The sequence below is a fragment of the Lampetra fluviatilis genome, chromosome 65 (assembly GCF_964198595.1).
Source record: "Lampetra fluviatilis chromosome 65, kcLamFluv1.1, whole genome shotgun sequence".
Classification (NCBI taxonomy): domain Eukaryota; kingdom Metazoa; phylum Chordata; class Hyperoartia; order Petromyzontiformes; family Petromyzontidae; genus Lampetra; species Lampetra fluviatilis.
Window position 1 is genome coordinate 5920964 of NC_136339.1, and position 6885 is coordinate 5927848.

Genomic DNA, 6885 nt, shown 5'->3' on the forward strand with positions numbered 1-6885 from the left:
CGATAGTGTAAAAAATATATGATACTTTCATGTCAGGATCACATATGCAACTTGTAAGTTATTATTGAAAGAAAAATAAGTGTTTTAGACAATCAAGGAGGTTGCGATTGGTGGGGACGCATGTGCAGGATGGTCGGGGGGTGGGGGTGGTCAGGATATAATTGATACGGGCATTAGTGACACCCAGAGGCCAGAAACCACGTGAAAGACTCCAAAGCCAGATGGCAGGATGCAGTAAGAGCATACCTTGCAGGTTCAATGTTCAGTGCGAATACAGCTGATATATTTGGCAGCGAGAGATTATAATCTATTGCAGAGAATGATGGCATGAATATGAAATCTTCCACCTCGATGTTTTGACTATTGTGACCTCTTAACCTTGATATGCCTACCAACTCTCTTACATACTATGGTATATGTAGACTGAGTGTAACCAGCGGCCACTTTTGAGTCGTCGCTTTCTTACTCTCTTGACTATAAAGCAGTAGTTGTTGCGTTCTTGAAGAACACCGCGTTATGGAAAAATTGCGTTTGAATAAATAATATAGGGTAAAGCACAGTCCGTGATAACGTGTGAGATGCGTACATAGGTCGAACAAAGAATAAGGCACGTGGGTAACATCTAGAAGCATCCAGCAGCATCCTGCCTTATGCCATGCTACGCCGAGGCAGCCGTACAAACCACTTATTCCTACTTGCGCGACGTAGTTCCGTTCACTCGATTGCGTTACATTAAATTTGCATACGTGTTATGAAAAATATGTTCCCTAATACATTAATTACATGATATGTAATTCGCGTTACGAAAGCACGCATTACACAGCACAGAGAACACTGTAATCCTGCCTGCTTCTGTGACCACGTGGGGCAACGCTCGCACCAATTGAACACCCTGTGCAATAAGAGCTCCTATGCATTATTCCTGCATAAACACGCAAGAATAATGCTCGCTGCGTTGATAACATTTGATTTTTAAACAACTTCTGTTCCAAAGAACATGGCGTCTGAATTTAACCTCTAATTGTGTACTTTCCGCAAAATATCCCATTGCAGAACCCACCAAACCAAAAGGCCAGTAGTCACTACGAGGTAAGCGCTTCATTCACAGCGAGACATCTGTTAACTATGGATGACTTGGAACAATGTAATAGGATTACATTTAGATGGACTGTTAAAAATAGGCAATGCCAAAGCCAAATGTTAAAGTGTATCTGCTCAGACAAAACGTCGCTTGGTGATGATCTCCATTGGTGGCCCCGAGTCACGTGGTGCCAATTCCAATCGGAGGTGCGGGGGGAAAGACAACAAACTTAACACAACAAGCAGTTTTAAAGAAATTAGTTTGCAATCTAGATTATAATTAAAAAGTGCGCTGGCTCCCAGTAGCTTCCTAATATTGGAAGGAAAACGACGTTCCAGACGGACGCAGAAGCTCATCCAAAAGCGCACCCGATGGTCGATGAGAATAGTCGACGACGTCTGCCGCTACGATGTGGAAGTTCTCCATCTGGATTTTTAAAAAATACCGGAAAATCAATAAATCATTATTGAAAATTGCTTGTTTTTGTACATTCTTGAAAGTCTTTGTTTTTAGGTGTTGTGTGTATGTATTTTCATTTATGTTTTAAGTTTGTCTACTCTATGAATTTGGCATAAATAATTACTGTACCGTACTTACCACTCCAATCTTGAAGACTCTGCACCCGGTGATGTACGTACTATGCTCTTGTTTCAACAACTTGTGTTTGACGATCGCCAGACTGATGTAGCCTTTAGACCAGTGCTCCTGCGAATGCCGAATTACACACACTTGGTGCCTGATGGCACCGTGCATATTTTCTGTTTTGGTCATGAAAATGTATATGCGTCCATTATTTTCATGGTTTAAGTTATTATATGTAGTGTATAATGTATTGTATAGAATATTTGACACTGAAATCAAGCGTAGCTACTTTTTGTCATCCACGTGGTTCCGATCGCCGGATTGGTTTCAGCCTTTTGACCTCCGGATAATGTTGAAAGCCAGATAATCGATTATTGTATTTTATCGACGCGTCGCTTAATGAGAATGCAAGTGTCGTTTTTCTATTTTATTTTGCAGCTTCTGAAGCCGCATACGGAAAGAGTCTACGACAAATTAAACCACCCCACGTACATGAACGCTTGAAAGTGACCACCTCGGGAACCACGCGCGCACTTAACACCGCCGGCATTCAGCACTCACATGGAATTCAAAATGCAAGAGCCCACGGGGATGAATCCCAGGTTACATTTATCCGCCATAACGATGCACAAAGATCCACGTATAGCGAGTAGCACCTATGAAGGTCGGCACGGCACATGAGGGGGTGGGTGGTAAACACCACGCCTGACTGCCTTAGTCTCTCCAGTTGTCATGTTTTTACACCACACCAGGTCCCCATTTGAGGCTGAGTCGATCTAGGGGAGGCCCATGACCTGTTCAGATAATCGCTATCACTGGTGTTGGTCGTGATGGGGAATCGAACTCGGGTCACAGCACAGTGCGTTAATCGCTATGCTACCACTCCCCACACACACAACAACAACCGCCATTCGCCACGAAGTGGCGGTGACGTCACCACGACGCTTGTGCAAGGCCATGTGCACCTTGAGGCCACGTGAAGTGTCGAACGCCCGCTGGCAGGAGGTCATGGGGCAGACCCAGGTGCCACGGGCCACCCGGCGCTCCGCTCGTTGTTGTGAGCGTCGCTCCTCCCCCCTCTGTTGTTGTTGGAGGGCGACTGCCTCCAACTGCCCAGTAGTGTCCTTCATAGGCCTCCTCCACAGAGGCCGGTCTTGACACCACTGGTACCAGTCATCGGCAAGTCCACTCAGCTCCACATCCTCCTGTACCACGTCACTCCATCTCTTCACTAGCCCGTGCCGCGCCCGTTTAGCCCCCTCAATCCGGCCGAACAAAAGCTGTTTAGGCATGTGGTAGCTGGGCATGCGGGCTACATGTCCCAGCTAACGCAGCCTTGCCTGCCGGAGGAACTCACCGATGGGACTTTGTACAGATCTTTCAAGGATATGTGAGCTCATCGCACTATCCAGCCTGGTTAAACCCAAGATGGATCGTAGGCAGGCCAGCCTAAATGTGTCTAACCGACGAAGATGTTCCATTAGGGAGGTCCACGTTTTGCAAGCAAAGAGAAGGGAGGGAATGACTGTGGCCGAGAAGACCTGAAGCTTCGTGCGGAGCGACAGATCAGGTAGCTCCCACACAGTGTTACAAAACCGATGAAAACATTCTGCCACTCGACTGATTCGGAGTGAGACCTCTGCAGTCAAACCGGAGCCGGTCATGAGCACACTGCCTAGGTATGGGAAACTCTCCATTCTCTCCACAACTGCCCTATCACCAATTGGGAGTTGTGGGGGTGGAGTGTCCAATGGTACAAAATACCCAGGCAGGTGCTTTGTTTTGGTGGGGCTGATGGTAAGTCCCCACCTCTTCGTGGCAAGCTCCAGGTTAAGCAGCAGCGCCTCCAACTCCTCCTCTGAGTGAGCAGCAATTACCAGATCATCGGCATACATAACATGGTTGAGCAATAGGGAGCCCTTCCTTGACTGCACCCGGGCATCAATCAGCCTCTCATTGTATGTGTACCAGATGGAAATTCCTCCGTTACAGCTATTGAAGGCTTCACGAACTACGTGTTCGAAATAGATGTTAAATAATGTGGGAGCCAGAGGACATCCCTGTCGTGCCCCAAAGTGAACAGGGAATGGCTCCGATTCCTGGCCACACACACACAGCTGTATCTGAGTCTGTATTGAAAACTCACCTCGTAAAACTGGCCTTCACCCCCTGGTTCTGTTTTTATTTCCTCCTTTCTATACACGGCTAAATTGGGATATGTTTTCAGATTAAATGCGTCTTGTAAATTTTAATAATTATTATTAACTGGACAGTACATTACATGGGTCCTGAGCTTGGACAGTTCCGAGTCGAGTGGCGAGTGATGGAGGACGGTGCAGGGCTGGATTGTAGATCCCCGATGTGGCTTTTTCAATAAAAACATCTGTATCGGCATCTATGCCACTGATGTTCTCCGGATGTTTTATACATATGTAGAGGAGTAAAATGGGGACGTGACGTCGTGTGTGCCGTCCACTGCGATGACGTTTCCGTGACATCATGCGCGCTGGGCGGCTCGATGACGTCATGTCTGATAGAGTATGTAAGGGAGACCCTGTGACGAAAGCAGGGTCACTGTGGGAACGGGTAGAGTAGGAAGGGTAGAGAGGGAGCCAGGGGTAGAGAGGGATCGAGTGGAGAGTCTGGGGAGAAGCCGGTGGTAGCCGATAGAGGTGCTCTCTCTCTCCGGTCGGTGGAGTCGGCAGAGTCCCCGATCCGACACGAGAGAGAGAGACCGGAGCTAGCCGGGCAGGGACCAGGACTCGGTGTAGGACCCCTAACCCCTGGGCGTTGTCTACGCTTGTGTATTGTTAAGTTTGTAATAAACCTTTGGCGAAAGCCATATCCTTGCCTCCGTCTCCGAGTGCATCCCAGGAACTCCTCAACACATATATAGTGGGCTCAAATGCAGATTCAGACGTACTTTTGTAGGCAACACATTTATTCACATTACCACGTTAACACGAAGGGGTAACTGCCCCTTCACCAGATAGTACGCTATGGTGGTGGACCACCAGACTATCAACACTAATCACATGTAGCTAGCTACATCGGACCGGACCACAGCTCGGGTCCGGATCCTCGTGTTGGAGACTCTGTAGAACGTGGAACGTGGAGCATGGACGTGAAGTCTTCGGGATGAACAACAGCAACCGGTCCCACTGGGGGCCCGGCTTATATTCTGTGTGGCGGGGCTCGCTTCGCCCGTAGCCACGACCACCTCTAATCCTCGAGGAGGATCTCCAACTGGCCACGTGATCACCCCAGCCCCCCTTTGGGGGTCCCGGGGTAGACACCTCCGGTCAAGTGTCCTCCGGGGTGAACCAGAGTGCCATGGCCCCTTGAAACCCCGTTCCGAGGCCGGCATCCTCGTGTCGAGGTGATCGCTACTCACTATTCGGTAACCTGCAGTACCACTGTGTGTCAAAGGGGCGCTGCAGCGTTACCTCCTTGGGGAAACGCCTGGGGTCAAGGAGAGGTGAGAGCGGATCAAAATGCAGATTCCTGCTCAGGGAATTCCCGGGGGTCAGATAAGGTAAAAGCAGATCAAAACTACCATTTGGGAAGGAGCAATCAGAAGGTGCCAACCCGATTGGGAAGGACCAAGCAGAGGGTTCCACAAAGGAGCATGGGATTGGACAGGGCCAGCCACGAACCTGTATAAAAGGGAGAGTGCTGAGAGCGCGGGACAGTTCTCCCTACACGAAGACCGAAGCCCGGGCTGAAGATAGCTAGGACCCTGGACCAAGCCTTTCAGCACTTCTAAGGGCTGAGGCTCAGTGTACCCAGTGGTCAGGGGAGAATAGGTCCTGGATAGACAGGACCCTGGAACCCAGCCTTGCAGCCCTTCTAAGGGCTGAGGCTCAGGGTGACCAGTGGTTGGGGACCCACCGAGCCAGCGTGGGTCAGTTAGCCTCCCCTAGGTCCCAGCCAGAGGACGCTAGGTTAGCGGGTAAGTCGTGAGTAGTTCCCGCCGAGTCCGGAGGCTGTACCTCCTTAAGTTATCGGGTAAGGGGACCATATACCCCTTGTGTGTTAGGGACCGTGTCGAAGAAAGACAATAAAGAGTGTGTGACTCAAAAGGAGTTTATTCGTCCGTAATTTTAATGACTACACTCGTACCTTATTCTGTAGGGGCTGGCACTGCACGCAGCGCGTGGTGCCATCCAAAAAACTACGATGCTTGTGTTGCGATTGAAACGTCGACGACCACTTGTGTTGCGATCGAAATGTCGTAATTTTTTGTTATTTTGTTATTTTATTTTAACCTATCTATGTGACTTTACCGAAAGACCTAAAGAATATGAATTCCTTCAGTTACGAAAGCTTTAAGTCAACTTGCATGTAAATGTTGTGCTTGTAGTGCTATCAATAAATCCAAGTATTATAACACCTTAGCAAAAAAGGCTGAGACATGCGTGGATGGCACAGAGAAAATGTAAACTAAACATGAGCAGAAAATATATGTTTTTAGTTGGGTCTTAACAGCAGCAAGTGTTACAGCTTTAGCACTTCATACTCTTGGGTTCTTTCGGTAAAGTCACGTAGGTATAAAATAAAATAAATCACGACGTTTCGATCGCAACACAAGCGGTCGTCCTCAGGCAGAAAAATATAATCCAGGAGTAGAACTGCTGCACCAGCGAGAGAGCAGTTACAACAAGGTTATATATGTGGCGATGGGCAAGCAAGCGGGTTCTGAGCTGGAAAGGAATTCCATCCACGGACGCAAGCACGTCAGTTGTGTTAATGGGGGAGATTAGGAAGAGACTGATTAGGGAGGAAGATTAGCATGAATGAGCCTCCATTGCCGCATAAGAGTATCATGCCCGCATATGCTCACAACAGCAGTGTTAATGAGAGATTAGCACCATGAGAGTGCAATCCAAAGTACATGTGAGCATGAGAGTGCAATCCAAAGGACATGTGAGCATGAGAGGTGCAATCCGAAGGAGATGTGAGCATGAGAGGTGCAATCCAAAGGACATGTGAGCATGAGAGTGCAATCCAAAGGAGATGTGAGCATGAGAGGTGCAATCCAAAGGACATATGAGCATGAGAGTGCAATCCAAAGGACATGTGAGCATGAGAGTGCAATCCAATGGACATGTGAGAGATCTAAGAGAGAGGCATAGAGAGAGAGACAGAGAGAGTCGGAAATAACAGCTGACATAGGCAGGTAGGATGGAAACATCACAGTCAGTTAAGACTATAGGACTTCT